We start from the raw sequence: 11882 nt of genomic DNA on the forward strand, positions 1-11882 counted from the left end.
TAACCAAAAAAAGGTGAGCGGTTTGAACCCACCCAGGGGCTCCAAAGGAAAAAAAAAAAAAAAAAAAAGGAGAGAGAGAAACAGCATGAGCTAAAAATGGATCCCTGCTGCAGCTGGTTAAAAAAAAAAAAAAAAAAGCTGGCAATCTGCTCCCATGAAGATTACCGCCTAGGAAGCCCTATGGAACAGTTCTACCTTGTCAACTCAAGGGCACACAACAACATTTCACGGTTCTGTCGAAGCCTGACCCTGCTCCCTGTCGCCACCAAACAAACACCACCGCATCATCAAGAAGCGAAGACTATTCCTCTCGTTTTGGATAAAGGGAGCAAGACAGATAGATAGCACAGCTCTCATTTCTCATGGCTTCAATTTAGCTTTCCCTTTGATGAGCTGCTGCCATGAAGCGCACAAAACGAGTGCAATTTAAAAATCGGGAAACTCTGCTTTCAATAATTCCCTGCCAGGTTTCCATCTGCCAAAGAGTAAATAACACAACTGCTGCAAACACTGGGGACAAAATCTCCAATAACAGCGCCATGCTTAGGATAACCTTCCCAATTTTCTGCAATCTCCACCGCTTCTCTCTTGACTTGGGTCTGTATCAGATTTTTTTTTTTTTTCTTTATTGAACATCTGCCTTGGGAGCCACTGTCACAAAAAGTAATAAACACATCAATCCAAAAGAAAAAGAGAGGATTGTGCAGTGCAAACTACTTAACCAATCAAATTGGCAGTTAGCGGAATGAAACGGAGGAGCGAGAGAGCTAGGAGACCCGCTTTCTAGAGAACGTATCTAATGATGGTACGCGCCCGCGGCAAAAGATGTACCCAAACTGCACGGGACTTCCCAATAAGTTAATTACAGCTTCTAACACTAATTATAGATTTCCACCTTTGTTGAGATTTCAAGCCCTGGGATTAATTTGTAAGTCTTTCGCTCAGCCAAAACTTGACAGCTATTTCTTTGCCTTTGCCTCCTCCAAAATAGAAGAGAACAAGGAGATCTGTCTTGGGATAAACAACTCCTTTCCTTAAAAAAAAAAAAAAAGAAATCCGAACAATAAAAATGCCTTCTCAACTTATTACTCCTGGACTCAGCAATCAGAAACCAGAGCCGGCAATTATGATGTTCACTGTCCCTGAAGGTTGCCACCCCCCTGCCCCAATAACAACAACAAAAAATTATGCCTGAAAGGAAAACAAAAAGTAATTTATGTTTTCCAGTTAGCATCCCAGAAATAGCCAAAGATTACTTGCATACCGAGCAGAGGAAATCAAATCTTTCACTACTGCTTAAAAAAAAAACAAACAAAAAAATCCTATTACAAATTACATTTAACTCAGATGTGTAGTTTGCTAGTTCTTATCCAATTGTAAATTAGACCAGGGTTGCCTGTTGGGAGGGGAAAGTGGCTTTTGAAACGTGTCTTATTGACTGAGTATAAATTACCTGTAGCAGATTTGTGAAGCAAATTTGAAGCAGGAGATGCCTCTAGGCAACATTGTATTGATTGTAGGTTGATATTTGGCTGATTTTAAGGTGAAAAATAAATATTGTTTTAGCAGCAATTTAATTACCAAATCATTGCACAGATGGTAAGAATACTGTGTTGTCTAATACAGGGATTTAAGTTTTTTCCTACTGTGTTTTGTGCTGCTTTACAATTATCTGATAAATGCTTACTTTCACGAGTAGATTAATTGTCTTATCACTCTAAGTCTCTCTGGGTATCCGCATAAAGCAAAATAATGGTTATGGACACCCTGCTCATTTTTCTCTATGCTCTTGTAGTGAGGTTTTTCCTGTGCCTAAATGTGATAAACTTCTATCTAGCACTGGCAAGAATTGAGTTGTGCTATCTTTAGCAGAGTCCTGAGGGACAATTGGAAGCCAGAGTGAGCCAGGGGGCCTGGCTGTCAAACCAGAGCCATCCCAAGCTGCTGTGTGACCTTGGGTAGGTGGCTTCACTTCTCCCAGCCCCAGTCTCTTCATGGATTAGATCACCCCTAAAACAGTGACATGCTACGAAGGGGAGCCGTGATTCCCAGCATCTGCCAGTTTCCATGGTGTAAATATTCCCACCATAGCAGATTCAAGCCACCAATTTGACATTACTGAACGCATAGTTGGGAAGAGATGCCTCGAGCCATCTCAAGCCAGCTTCAGCCCACCACTGCCCCTAATGTTCCTTCTGGTTCAAGAATTCCGTGGGTTTACAAACATAAGGTATATAAATGGCTCACAAGTTTTTAGAGCATTAAATTAAACAAAATTTAAATGCACATACACAGGAAGAGAATTATCCCTTTTTTTGACAGTGCGGCAGATATTTCTGAATCTTTCAGTGTAACAGGATTATAATGATGAATAGCTGTATGATTTCTGGTTAACAGCATGTCCAGAAATCCCAGTTTTTTTCTCCTTCTTCTTATTTTGTTCTTTCAGAGGAAAAAAAAAAGCAAAACAGTAGCAAAAACCATCTAACATGGAGATAATATCTATAAGGGTTTCCAGAAGTCCTCCAAGGAACTGATATTTTTTTAATCCTTTTTTCCCTTAATATAAAGGTACTACATGTGCGTTAAAGAGAATGAAGACAAATTCAGGAAAGCTAAAGGAATAAAATATTTCTTATCTTTATTACTATGTCATCCAGAGATTACCATATTGGTGTGTTGTTACCCAGTTCTCTGTCTCTCTCTTTCTCTCTTATTGCTGCACTATTTGTAATCCAGATTTAATCAATCAATCCTTTCTTGCTGGACCTCTAGGCTGTTTCCAGTTTTACATCAATGTGAGACAACTGTGCATTCACCATCATGGGCTGACTCCTTATACACAGCTGTAATTATTACTAATGAATCAATTGCAAGAACAGGAGTTGCTGCATCTACTCATGCACTTTTTTAAAAAATAAAATTGTCCCTGAAGGAAACTAGCTATTGTTATCTCTGTATGAGATCAGAGAATACCCATGGCCAAACGTTGATTGAGTGACATTATCGGGTTTTATTTTGTTTCTCCCAAAAGGCAATGAAAAGTCAGAAAGAGTTGGTTGTTGTCAACCTATCAATCAAAGAACCACTGGTCTTCATAAGGATGACCCTTAGACATAGGGGAAGAGACACAGGAGACCAGTTCTCGATCCTTCTTCTGATTTCAGAGCAGCATACTCGGTATGTAAGTGGAGGAGGCCTTGACAACCCCACGGAGCTGTCCTTCCTTGGAGGGGAGACAGCAGGACTAGCCAGGCCTCCTGCTAAGTGGGCAGAGTGGGCTCCACACACGTTAGGGGCTCCTGTGGGTCTGAGGAAAGCAAGCCACCTGAAAAGCAACAGAAAACACTCCGCTGCCTTATATACTTACTGCAGGAAAGGGACGGCTTTAGGGTTTTGGATTTGTCTTTTCAACAATATTCAAGAGGACACGGAATCCAGAAACCAGAGCCAGTAGCTGTGAGAAAGGAACAATCCGAGATGCGGGGAAAGCGAATGGAGAGGAAAACACAACGGATTAATTAAAAACCGTCCCGTGAACAGCAGGCTGGATACTGCAGGAAATCAATGCGATGAGGTGAAAGACAAATTCAAGGCATTTTCCATTAGACACATGGGAAAGTTGGATAGATACTGATGTGTAGTGATAGGGAAAAATTATCAGATGCATTTGAAAACCTTAAAGGTTGCCAATAACAGAAAAACGGGCTATGCCCTGGCGGGGCAGTGGTTAAGGGCTCAGCTGTTAACCAAAATGTCAGCAGTTCAAACCAACTAACCACTCCCTGGAAACCCTATGGGGCAGTTCTACTCTGTCCTGTAGGGTCGTTATGAATCAGAATCAACTTGACGGCAAAGGGTTTCGTTTTTTGGGTTTTTTTTTTTTTTCTTGGTTCTTCTAAATGATTTTTTTAAAGAGTGAAAGTAAACATAACCTGTATAGAGGAAAAAGGAGGGAGGGGAAACCAAAGAAGCCTAAAAAACAGAACAAAATAATAGAAGATCAGTATTACTGTTACATAAATGGGTTAACTCTATTAAATATAAACCCATATAAAGGAGTTAATCCTATTACATTCACGTTCTCAGAGTAAAAGAAACATTACTGTTTAAGTAGCTTACCCTAAAACAAAAGGACTCAGGAGTATTAATAATAGAAATTAGTAATATCTTTGGTAATAAAGATATAGAATGTTTGAATAAGATAATAAGAGTGTTTTAATATATACATATAAAATTGTATTGCCTATAAAGGAAGACTATATTCCTTTAAAATTTCCATAGAATGTTTACAAAAATGCTATCTTTTAGGTTCCAAGGATGACTTTAATAAATTCAAAAAGAAATCACACAGCTCCGGAGAGGTGATTTTAAGATGGAGAATTGGGTCCAACATTTATCTCTTCCTCAGTTCCAAAATTTCATAGAAATTATTGAAGACATCTAAGAATCACAAATAACCCATAACTCTTAGAAAACTGGGAAGAATGCAACCAATGGACCCAAAATTATAAAATACTTCTGGAATCCAAAGAAATAGAAGTGAAAAATAATCCAAGGCGTGAGAAAGAGCCTATGATAAACACTAGCCATGGAAGAACCCTGAGAAGGTGCTAGATGAGACTCAAGGCCAAGGAGAATCCTCACACGAGAAGGCAGGCTAAGGTTGCGAGCAGGCTGTGGGGCAGCCGGCGGGGCTGCTCAGGAAGAGCACTCTTTGGCTTTGAGTCTGGGGTCTTCCTGACAACAGGTCAGCCACTACCAATGGATGGAAAGATCACCTGGGTGAAACCAGGTGCGCTTTGTGGCCCATGGTGCTCCCTATGGCCCGTGGGCACTGGCCCCTTGCCCTCCAGATGGTGCACTATTGAGTATCAGAAAGCACTGGCCTAATCTCAGCCCAGTATTATACAAATTATCGTACTGTAAAGACCCACAGAAAAGTTATCACTGCAGAAGGACATTTTTCAAATTATGAATTTGCTATAGTCTCTCCTTAAAAATGCAACATATTTTCAGATTCCAAAATGCTGAGTTTTAGAGATTAAAAAAAAAAAGTTGAGGTGTTGGGGAGGGGGAACAGAAAGCCAAGCAATATCTCCATTTGGAAAGCCAGCCCAGTTTTTTCATTTCCTATTTTTTCCCCCCATGAAAAAATAATATCTGGGAATATTTTTTTAGCTGTTTTCCCAAATAACATCTGGGAATATTTTTAAGCTCTTTCTTAAATTCAGAATGAAAATACATGCTAATGTTCTACAAAGTGCTTTGAGACATAATAATTTCATTTGCTCCTCACATGAACCCTGTCAATTAGGTAGCGTGGGTATTGTTATACCCATTTTACAAAAGGTAGATGAGAAAACTGAGGTCAGGGAAATCAAATGGCTTGCCCAGAATCACAGAGTGGTACAGCTGACTCTTGAGTCCAGAACTTCTGACTCAGTGCAGTGGTCTTTGTCCTTCCCCAACGACCACAAAACCTTGACCTGATTAATAAACCGGATGAGGAAGTAGCCTTGGCCACATTCATGAGAGCTGAGATGGTTCTCAAAGAGTGAACATAACTACTAGGAGCAGCTATTACACATGAACTTTTCTGTTGAGAGCTCACCCTGATCTTTGACTCATTCTTCTCTTTAATTAACTGGGGGAGGAATCAAAACTTCCAGAATCCCTGTGCAGTCCCTTCCCCAGTGAACCTGCCCTCCAGCCACTCATGTGAGCTGATGGGAGATACGATCTGAACAGCCCATCACTCAAAAAGAGGCAGCCACGGTGACTTCACTGGCGCAGGGCAGGGTGGGCAGGGGCCACAGGAAGGGAGGGTGTTTGCCCTCCTAATGCAGATGAGGGCTCAATACCTTTCCCATACGACTTGCCTATGGCTGAGGACAAGGCTCTCTGAACTACGGAGTTAGTTAGCTTTTTAGTGCAAGGCTTGGCACAAAGATTTATGTTCCTAGTGTGACCATACTCACCATCCATCACGATTAGTTACAATAAAATCTCTCTTCGTGTTTTTAAAAGCCCTTCGAGTTACATTCCATTATGCAGTTAACATATCGCAGATGGTCGGGCCATTGTTCAACCAGGGAACCATTTTTTGATCTCTGAAAAGGAAGGCAGGGAACCAGCAATTGACCTTCCCAGAGGCCCTTGAGACCCTGCGCCTCGAGGAGAGAAGAGAGAACAAAGATGGGGGGCCCTGGTTCACCCCCAAGAACTTGGTCAGACTGAAATGAGCTGGAGGAACAAAGGAGAAAGGCTTCGGTTACCGGCCTTTTTCGTAAGGAAAGTTAACCTGGATGCCCCATGGTCTCTCCGATACCCAGCCTGTCTTCTCTGAAACACTTGAACCACACAGGACTGCTGTGTCAGAGGCACTCTCCCAGGCTGGTCTGTGTCCAACTCATTCAATTAACATTTGATGGAAGCACCTGCTGGGAACTCAGGTGACAAGAGGTGAAGGAACAATTACTGATGTCATCCCCCCAAACCTGCTGCTCTATTCTTCCTGCCCCTACACCCCACCCCATTCTTTACCATCTCAATAAATGGCGCTACCATTCACCTAGGTCCCTGGGCGGTGCAAATGGTTTGCCCTGGGTTGCTAACTGAAAGATTAGCAGTTCGAATCCATCCAGCAGCACCACAGAAGAAAGGCCTGGTGATCTACTTCCGTGAAGACTACAGCCATTAGAAACCCTATGGAGCAGTTCTACTCTGAAACATATGGGGACACCATGTGCTGGAATCCACTTGATGGCAACTTTTTGTTTTGTTTTTACTATTCACCTGGAGGAGGCCTGGTGGCACAGTGGTTAAGAGCTCGGCTGCTAACCAAAATGTCAGCAGTTCGAATCCACCAGCCACTCCTTGGAAACCCTATGGGGCAGTTCTATTCTGTCCTATAGGGTTGCTATGAGTTGGAATCAACTCGACAGCAATGGGTTGGGTTTGGTTTTATTCACCTGGAAGCCCAGAGCCTGTGGTAGATTTTGTTACTGGTCTCAAATATTCACCCTCCTTCTTGTGGGAAGGAGCCTTGGTGGTGCAGTGGTTAAGTGCTCAGCTGCTCACCGAAAAGTCACAGGTCGAACCCATCAGCCTCTCCGTGGGAGAAAGATGTGGTAGTCTGCTTCTGTAAAGATTACAACCTTGGAAAACTTATGGGGCAGTTCTACTCAGTCTTGTAGGGTCGCTATGAGTCAGAGTTGACTCTGAAGCAGTGGGTCTGGGTTTTTGGTTTTTTGGTTTTTTGGTTTTGTGGGGGTCAGGGAGGTTCTTGTGGGAGGAATCTACATCCCTGCTCACTGCTGTATGACTTGCAGTGCTTCCTGTGGGGGGCCCATACTGGGCCCCTGATGTTGGGCTTGGTCATGAGACTTGCTTGAGCCAATGGCACGTGAGTGGACATGATGTGGGGAGACTTCAAGGGCCCTTGCATGTTTCTGCTAATTCTTTGTTTTTCTCAATCTATCCAAAATAGGGGTTGCTCCTTCGAGCTGGCTCCTAGAGTGAGAAAAGCATGTGAAGCAGATCCCACAAGCAACCCACAGTGATCCATAGCTGACATGTGACCCACAAGCAACCCACAGTGATCCATAGCTGACATGTGACTTAAGTGAGGAATAAACTTTGCTTTGTCAGCTACTGAGAGTTATTTGTTATGTGGCATAACCTAGTAGAAGATGAAGAATTCCGGCCCCAAACTGAAGGGTCAACCTTGGCAACTCTCTTTCCTGAAGCTTCCACATCAACCTATACTAAGTCCTGCCATCTCTACTATTAAACTATGTCTTGAGCCCATCCACTTTTCTCCATCTCTGCAGTCCACAGTGACCCATAGCTGACATGTGACATAAGTGATCAATCAGCTCTGCTCTGCTGATCCACTTGTCTCTGGCCACTCCAATCGTCTTCTCCATTTTGCAGTTTTGCTTTTCTCTGATCCATTCTGCCCTCAGCAGCTGGACTGTCTATCAAACAGGGAAAATGAGATGATGCCATTCTCATGCTTACACCCCCTTCTAAGACCTCCTGTCTTAGTACCACAAGTTGGGTGGCTTAGAAGAACAGAAATTTATTGTCTCAAAGTTCTGGAGGCTGGGAAGCTGGAATCAGGGTGTCGGCCATGTTGATGCCTTCTGAGGCTTTAAGGGAGAATCTGTTCAATGCCTCTCTCCTAGATTCTGGTGATGGCCAGTGGTCCATGGCGTTTCTTGGCTTGCAGCTCCAATGTCTCCCACCATCATTACCTAGTCATCTTTCTTCTGTGTGTGTCTCTCTGTCATTTTTCCTTTTTTAGGAGGACATCACTCCGATTAGGAACCACCCTACTCCAGTGTGACGTCATGTTAACTGATAATATCTTCAAAGACCCTATTTACTTATTTTGTCACATTCATAGGTACCAGGGGTTAGGACTTTAACATATATGATTTTTGGGGGGAGCACAATTCAATCTATAACTCTCCCCATAGTTTTCACAAGAAAATCTAAACTTCTTGCCCTGCTCACAAGACTCCCCAGGACCAAGCTCTTCATACCTCTCCACTTCAGCTCAAACTTCTGTCTACCATGTTCACTAGCATCTGCCACCCTGACCACCTTTCTCTTCCTCAAATATGCCACGTCCTTTGCCACCTCTAGATCTCTGCCTGGGATGTTCTTCCCCAGATCTGGCCATTTTTTCCAGGAATCAATGTCACCTCCTTGGAGATGCCTTTCTTGACCACCTGCCCCCAACTCTATTTCAGTGCAGAGGTAGTCCTTATCCCCATTTGTAATTACCTTGTTAGTTGGTTTGTTTGCTTTTTGTCTGCTGTCTATACCCCAGACTAGAAGGCAAACCCCATAAGAGAAGGAACATTTGTCTTTTTCTCGATTGTATCCCCAGTACATGGCACAGGGGTACCTGATAAATATTTGCTGGTAAATGTCTAAATAAATGGATGGACTCTAGTCAACCCTCTCATCTTATGGATGAAAAAACCTATTAGTTAACTAGTGGCAGAGCCTGCAGGAGAACCCAGATCTCCCGACCCCATTCAACACTTTACTACATCACACCCCCTCTTATCCTTCTAAAGATCTTCAGTCTCCTTTCTTTATGTATTCCTGTGTTTAACAAGCAGTGATATTAGAAAATTCCTCCCTATGTCTAATATAGAGTCCTCAAGCATCTGCTTACATCCCCATGAACTAAACCACCAACCTATTAGGGATCTGGCAAAGGAAATGACCATGACTCCACTCCTCACCCTGTAAAAGGATCATACTAATAACCAATGTTCATCCAGTGCTTGCACATATTAGCTCGTTTAGTCTTCACAGCAGCCTACGAGGTAGGTACTATCATGATCACCATTTTATAGACGAGGAATTGAAGGTACGAAAGGGTTGTCTAACAAGATCACACGACTGGGGAGTGGTGGACATGGGATTTGAAACCAGGCAGCCTGGCTCTGGAGCCTGAGCACTTAAACACTGTGTATCCCAACCAGATCAGTGGGCAAGTGGGTGGAGCTCTTGTGAGTCACACTCAAACAGAAATAACAGCACCGGTCAGTGCATCTTCCAAGAAAATATACACATTTTTTAAAATCCAACCACACTTCTTTCTTCCTGTCTCAAGGTCCCCGTGATGTTATAAAAAGAACTGGGACTCTGGAGCTAGACAGGCCTGGGTCTGCTCCTTAGCTGTCATTTATCGAGTACAGACTATGTGTCACGCACGGGGCCAAGGACTTAGCATGTGTTCTGTCATTCAATCCTTGACACAAGTAGCCTCATTTAAGAGATGGGGAAACCGAGGCTTAGGAAGGTAGAGTAGGATGTATAAGCTCACAAGCAGAGTGAGTATTCCAGTTCAGGCAGCTTGACTCTATGTCTCTATGACTCTCAGTCTCAGCTGCCTCACCTACAAAAGAATAAAAACGAATAATACAAACTCACAAAACATCAGCACATACTAGGTTCTCAAATGGTAGCTACAAATAGCAAAGTGGCTTCCCCAGTGTTGCGCACAATTGCTCATTAGAAATAACTGCCCAGCTCGCAAGTGGCCATCTGAGATACATCTATTGGTCCCATCCTGTTCAGAGCAAAAGAGAATGAAGGAAATAAAAAACCCAAGGAAAATATTAGTCCAAAGGACTAAGGGACCACATGAACCACAGCCTCCACCAGCATGAGCCCAGAAGCACTAGATGGTGGCCAGCTATCACCACCCACTACTCTGACAGGGATCGTAATAAAGGGTCCCAGACAGAGTGGGAGAAAAATATAGAACAAAATTCAAATTCACAAAAAAAAAAAAAAAAAGACCACACTTACTGGTCTGACAGAGACTGGAGGAACCCCTAAGACTAAGGCCTCCAGACAGCTTCTAACTCAGAACTGAAGCCGCTCCTGAAGTTCACCTTTCAGCCAAAGATTAGACAGGCCTATAAAACAAACAATAACACATATGAGGGACGTCCTTCTTAGAGCAATCAAGTATGTGAGATCAAATGGGCAACACGCCCAAAAGCAAAGACGAGAAGGTGGGAAGGGCCAGGAAAACTGGGCAAATGGAAATGGGGAACCTGGTATGGAAAGGCGGAGAGTGCTGACACATTGTGGGAATTGCAACCAATGTCATGAAACAATGTGTGCATGAATTTTTGAATGAGAAACTAATTTGCTCTATAAACTTTCACCTAAAGCACAATTTAAAAAAAAAAAGAAGAAGAGAGAAAAAGAAATAACTACCTAGGCTCAACTATCAAGTAGCCAGGGATTTCAGGGACTCCTGAGAAAAGTATTGATCCACTAATGACCCGCCTAAATCACTAGAAAGCCATCTGCAAACAAAACACCCTTGAGAAATCATCAGTTGTCACCAGCTCCTTAACCTTCACGGCCTGTCAGGTCAGACAGCAAACTTCATTCCCTAATGTTGTGGTGCCCTTCCCCTTCCTGAGCCTCCGAGTTTGCTGGTTAAAAATTTTGGGGACAGGATACTAACCTTTCCAGACCCTCCACCATGCAACCAAAAAGGAATCAAGCCCAACGCCGACTCCAGAGAGCTTCCAATCAGATTCACTTTCTCTAAGTCCTAATAAATGAGAAGGAGGCAAGGTGTTTCATCTCCCACTTATCAATTGCGAGACCCATCCCGGGAATAAGGCGGTGATGGTGGGAGCATGGCAAATCTCATTAGGTGGCGAATGCATTAGATCTTCCATCTCCATTCTAAGTGCCTTCTCATCCAACCTCTGCCCTGCCTCCTTCTAACTAATATCTACTCAATAGCACAGCTACTGGCCAAGCCACAAAGGCAGTCGACTTAAAGTCTTCACTTGAAAAATACTAGGGCTTTCCTCTTTGAAGGCCTTACTTCATTTATTTCCATACAAATCTAGATCTCAGACTGTGCCTAGGATGCTGGTAGGAAGCTAGTGGAGAGAGGTGGGCAAGATGGGGAGAGAAAGCAAGATAGAAGAGAGAGAAACTGACTGTAAACCTCACATCTTAGTCTTCTGGAATCTTAGTCAGATGGATCATAACAAATTATGTATAATGTTCCAAAGAGTGGGAATTCCAGAACACTTAATTGTGCTCACGCAGAACCTGTACATAGACCAAGAGGCAGTCGTTTGAATAGAACAAGGGAATACTGCATGGTTTAAAATCAAGAAAGCTGTGTGTCAGGGTTGTATCCTTTCACCATACTTATTCAATCTGTATGATGAGCAAATGATCAGAAAAGCTGGACTATATGAAGAAGATTGTGGCATCAGGATTGGAGGAAGACTCATTAACATCCTGCGTTATGCAGATGACACAACCTTGCTTGCTGAAAGTGAAGAGGACTTGAAGCACTTACTGATGAA

The sequence above is a fragment of the Trichechus manatus genome, unplaced genomic scaffold, assembly GCF_000243295.1.
Source record: "Trichechus manatus latirostris isolate Lorelei unplaced genomic scaffold, TriManLat1.0 scaffold00014, whole genome shotgun sequence".
NCBI classification, from domain to species: Eukaryota; Metazoa; Chordata; class Mammalia; order Sirenia; family Trichechidae; genus Trichechus; species Trichechus manatus.